A 5,948-nucleotide genomic window follows, 5' to 3' on the forward strand; every position below is an offset into this window, starting at 1 on the left:
AGGGTATATGTAAGCAGCAGGTGGTTTTGATTTCAATTGGTAGATTTCAGTCTTTTCAGAAGCCATTCGTATTCCACTATGACCTTAACTAAACGATTTAGGAAGCCATTTTCTAGATGGTTCCTAGAATGCCCAGTATGGTATGTTCCCTTCCCCCTACTCCATTCCCACAAATAAATATTTCAAATCCTTCACACTTTTTATGGGATTTTGTAGGAAGTCAGAATATAGGTGTGGGGATGGGATGGACATAGCAATACTGAGATATTCTAGGGCCAACAATCAAATGATCCCAATTCTTTGGTAAATTTAGCTATCCTGATGTACAAGCAGAATCAAGAGCTTAGTATCACCTAGGTTGTGCCCATTGAACTCAATTAAATTAACATCAATTAAGCTCCCACAGAGTGCAGGTCCACAAGTCATCTGGCTGGGTGCTGGAGAGAAACAACTTGAGGGAGAAGCTAAGACAGAAGGTGGGGCTGATTTAATTTATGGTTCTGTATTTGGTTCAAACTAGCTACAGGGCACTCTTTAGTCACTGACCTGGTTTCCTAGAGCCACAATAATTACTAGAATAGCTAGTATTTACATAGAATTTGAAGGATTAGCCAAGCACTTTACTTGCATCATCTCATTTGATCCTCACAACCACCCTCTGAAGTAGGGGCTATTATTCTCTTCATCTATCAGATGCGGAAACAGAGGTTGAGAAAGGTTAAGGGATTTGCCTAGAGTACCACAGCTAATAAATGTTTGAGTCAGGATTTGAATTCAGCGCTTACTGACTTCAGGGTTAGTTCTCTATCTATTGCTCCATCTTGTCACCTATGAATGAAACAAAACCCAAATGGGTTGAATATTGTCAATGGCTATGAAAAATGGGAATAGCTTGATTTTGATTATTTTTCTAGGATCATTTACCCTATTCTTTTCACCAATTTTGTACTTCTCTTAAATTCTTTTTTTTTTTTTTTTCGGGGCAATGAGGGTTAAATGATTTGCTCAGGGTCACACAACTAGTAAGTGTCAAGTGTCTGAGTTCAGATTTGAACTCAGGTCTTCCTGAATACAGGGCTGGTGCTTTATCCACTGCATCACCTAGCTGCCCCCCTTCTCTTAAATTCTTGATCAGGAATGTTCAGGTTGGGGGTTGAGGTAGGACTTAGGGAAGATAGGATGGAAGAAAACTACTTCATGGAAGTAGCTTTGTTTGTTTGGTTTTGCCTATGAGTAGAACTTAGAGCAAGGGAATTTTCTAGTACTGTGGTTCTCAGACTATCTCATTTCTACAAACCACTTAGATAGGGAAAAAGAACATGGGGGTCATCTACCCCATCCTCTCCCACATATTAACATAAAAACAAATCATAGGGCAGCTAGGTGGCACAGTGAATAGAGCACCGGCCCAAGAGTCAGGAGTACCTGAGTTCAAATCCGGCCTCAGACACTTAACGCTTACAAGCTGTGTGACCCTGGGCAAGTCACTTAACCCCAATTGCCTCACTAAAAAAACCCAACCAAACAAACAAACAAATCATAAACTGAAACTTCTGGGTACCATTTTGGAAGAGATGCCAAGGGAGTAAATAAAAAAAAAATTCTGTATAATCCTTCATTTTTAGAGGCTAAGATTTCAGCAGAACCAACAGTTGCATGAAACATCTGCCTGTCACTGGCTCTGTCTAATATATGTTGCATAAAGCCCAAGAGAGGAACCCTGGGAAGTATGGTGTAGTGAAGAGAGCTCTGGATTTGGAGTTAGCAGACCTGTGTTTGAATCCTATCTCTGCTATCGACTTCCTGTGTGATCTTAGGAAAGTTAGCCATACATATGTCTTCAGATGTGACCAATGTGGGAATTTGTTTTGCCAGACTATACAGTTATGTATTGGGAGTGTTATTTTTTTCAGTTTATTCTTTTTATTGGCTACATGGGAGTGGGGAGGGGGTATTGAGGGTAGTGAGTGGGACAATTTAATAAAATATTTTTTTACACTGAATATGGTGGCTTTATTGATGGCACACAATATAGGATTCTAGGCTTCTCCCCTCTACTATAGGGGTGCTTTGGGACAACAATGTGAATGGGGCATGGGATCCTCAGTGTAGGAACATAGGTTAGGGATGTGGGCTCCCTAGTGGTGGAATTCCTTTTTTGTCTGGGGATAAAGATCCATGGCTTTCCACTATACTCCTTGGAGGCCACGTAGAACACCAAGTCTACTACATAGTGGCTATAAGCATACTCATTGTCATATCAGGAAATAAGCTTCACAAAATGCTCACTGCCAGAGCCAGCATCAAAGGTAGAAGAGTAGGTATTGCTATTAAAGTCATAGAATATGACCTCGTCCTCTGTGTAGCCCAAAATGCCCTTCAAGGGTCCCTTTGATGCTTCCTTCACCACTTTCTTCATATCATCATATTTGGCAGGTTTCTCCAGGTAGCAGGTCAGATCCACAACAGACATATTGGGAGAAGGAACATGGAAAGCCATTCCTGTGAGCTTCCCATTCACTGCAGGTATGACCTTGCCTACAGCCTTAACAGCACCAGTGGAATCGAGGATGATATTCTGGGCAGCACCACACCCATCTGGCCACAGCCCACCAGAGGGGCCATCAACTGTCTTATGGGTAGGAGTAATGCCATGGACTATAGTCATGAGTCCTTCCAAAATGGCAAAGTTGCCATGAATGACCTTGGCCAAGGGCACCAAGCTGTTGATAGTGTAGGAGGCATTACTGACAATCTTGAGGGAATTATCATATTCCTCATGGTTCCCTCCCATCATGAACATTGGGGCATCAGCATAAGGGGCAGAAATAATGACCTACTTGACTCCACCCTTCAAGTGAGCCCCAGCCTTTTCCATGGTGGTAAAAATACCAGTGGACTCTACAACATACTTGGCTCCAGCATCTCCCCATTTAATATTGGTGGGGTCCTGATCCTGGAAGATGGTAATGGCTTTTCCATTTGTCACAAACTTTCCATTCTCAGGCTTGACAGTGCCCTTGAACTTGCCATGGGTGGAATCATATTGAAACATATAAACCATGTAGTTCATGTCAATGAAGAGGTCATTGATGGTCACAATGTCTATTCTGAAGGAGTTGAATGCAGCCCTGGTCACCAGGTGCCCAATATGGCCAAAACCATTAACTCCAACCTTCACCATCTTGTTTCAGAGATGCAACTGAAGCAGCAGATCCTGGCACTAAGCTTGGGAGAGGAGCTGAGTGCCAAAATAAACTTTAAACAAAAGAAAAATACACAGAGGAAAATAAAAAAGTGCAGAACATACAAACACACAAAGGAAGTTTGTTGCTTTTTACATCTAGTATGTATATACATGTCCCAAAAGTCTTAGTGTAGTTTTAAACTTGTATAACTTCAGAAATGTAACTACTACAAACTTACAAAGGACATCATTCAAAAGTCTAATTATTTTTTAGTTTAGTTTAGTTTTTTTATGTGTGTAGGGCAATGAGGGTTAAGTGACTTGCCCAGGGTCACACAGCTTGTAAGTGTCAAGTCCCTGACACTGGATTTGAACTCAGGTCCTCCTGAAAGCAAGGCTAGTGCTCTATCTACTGTACCACCTAGCTGCCCCCAAAAGTCTAATTATTTAAATTCATTTTCTACTTATATAGTTTTGTGAATTTTAAATTATAAGATTTTAATTTCAGTTTAAGCAAGATACCTTTTCATTATGTTTGGTAGGTATGACAGTTTCTGTTTGACACTTTCTCAGATCAGTCAGTAGATGAGGTCCTTTGGCTTGATCACCTCAGTCACCTGATCTATTTTCTTATGGAGTCATATCAACACTGTCCTGTTTATAGAAAAACCTCATTTTTTGAATGATCTTAAGGCTACAACTACAAATGCTGTCCTTTCAGTTACTGATGAAAGTTTTACAACATTCCAAAATCTTTGTTATGTATAGCACAGTATGGTGGTTATGTTGAATTTTTAATAAGAAATAAGTCAATATTTAAAAAATGTAAATAATTAACCTTTCAAATTTTGCTATGTTAAGTCTGTAGCATTTGTATTTCTAAAGTTATTCAAGGTTAAAATTACACTGAGGGGGCAGCTAGGTTGCACAATGGATAGAGCACTGGCCCTGGATTCAGGAGGACTTTAGTTCAAGTCTGGCCTCAGACACTTGACACTTACTAACTGTGTGACCCTGGGCAAATCACTTAACCCTCATTGCCCTGCCCCCCACCCCCCCAAAAAATTGCACTGAGATTTTTGGGACACACCATATTTAAAAGAAAAACCCAAACCTTATGTACATAGCTCCACAGGTTTTTATACCAACTTGTTTCTTGCTCTTTCTTGTATACAGAAATGTTTGTATTTATTAAGTTCACTATGAAAAAGAACAGCTTAAAAAAGAAGAAAGGCAATCAGCCTTTTGGCCTCAGTTTCTTCTATAAAATGGGGGGCAGCTGAATTAGATGATCTCTAAGATCTCCCCAAGTTTAAATTCTGTTTCTCTTAATTCACTGAGTTATATTCATGAAGAAGGGAGGTGGAGACTGAGTTAGTTAAGTATTTGCAAGGACATTATCATATGACAGTCTCACCAACAAATCAGCTCAGTGGCATGAAAGCATCAGCCCCCATTACAAGAGTATTAGCTCATGACAGAAATAAAAATAAAGCTATGGATAAAAACATGAATACTATAAAAACCAACTCATTGGCCACCTAAAGGTTCTCACAGATCATTAGTGGAGGAGGTCAAAGTAACCTAAATCAATTATAGCGCTTTTGTAACACTCAAAATATAGCTAGAATGTTACCTACCACATAGAACCCAATACAATGTGAACAATTATTCATACTAGAAGTCAGTTTCTGGGAATTTTAATTATAGTATTTTGAGATGCTTCATTTATGGCTCCTAGAGACATACTCAACTATTTTATTAAGTCATTTACTATCCTATTTTGCAACTGTTAGCCTCCTATTACCTTTGATTTGCTTAGCTGCTCATTTTCTCTTCTACTAGCTCAGTATGACAATTTCTAAAAGAAAAGAAAAGACTTTCTTATATTTCACTGCTCTTTCTACTATATCCTAAATTCCAATATAAATAGCTCTATGCATTTCCAACAGAGGTGGCTGGTGGTGCAGTGGATAGAAAATTGGGCCTAGAATCTGAAAGACATGAGTTAAAATCTAGCCCCAGAAACTTTACTGTCTGATTCGGGGCAAGTCAATTAACTTCTGTTTACTTCAGATTGTAAAACGGCCTAGCAGGGTTTCTGTGAGGGATAATGTTTGTAAATCAGTGCTTAGCACAGTGTCTGGCACACAGTAGGTATTATAAAAATATTTATTCCCTTCTCAGTTATCTTTATTACATGGGTGTATTTTTTGCTTCTTAAAGAAATCTCCCTTGTGTTTTTATTTTGAGATTTTCATATTCTTCCCCCTTTTGTTCCAAAATCATGTTGAAACAGTCATCCTTCTTTTCTCTCAATCAGGTTATATAAATAGTACACCTGGTTCCTCTGTTTTATTAGAGGGTCTTGGACAGTCCTCCAAAATATGTCCCCTACTGGTCTTCTATGGTGTCTTAAGTATACATGTAGAATAAACATTGTAACTAGGGTATAGTGATAAGGGTTTCTTCCAGGGCACTGTATTTCAAGAGCATAGAGAGTACTTGCAGTCCTTCAGTAGTTTAAAAGCAGAGCTAAGCACCCAGTTTGCAAGAATAATTCAAAATAAGATGCTACCAGAGGACAGGCTGCAGTGAGTTAATATCCACCTCAACTAAGACACTTCATGTCATTTGCCCTTGATACAGTCTGTAGTACTTGCTCCCAGCACAAAAATTCCTTGTTAAGTCACAGGGTTGATAAAGTGGGGTACGGTGTGGGAGGGAAGTCTAATAAAGGAAGAAGGGTGGTAGGGACCTG

The 5,948-nt window shown here is 39.4% G+C and overlaps 1 pseudogene; it reads right to left on the reverse strand.

Annotated features, from left to right (window-relative positions):
- Positions 1–1,993: 1,993 nt before the first annotated feature.
- On the reverse strand, positions 1,994–3,184 carry LOC122748213 (annotated as a pseudogene).
- Between the last annotated feature and the right edge of the window lie 2,764 nt (positions 3,185–5,948).

The sequence above is a fragment of the Dromiciops gliroides genome, chromosome 1, assembly GCF_019393635.1.
Source record: "Dromiciops gliroides isolate mDroGli1 chromosome 1, mDroGli1.pri, whole genome shotgun sequence".
NCBI classification, from domain to species: Eukaryota; Metazoa; Chordata; class Mammalia; order Microbiotheria; family Microbiotheriidae; genus Dromiciops; species Dromiciops gliroides.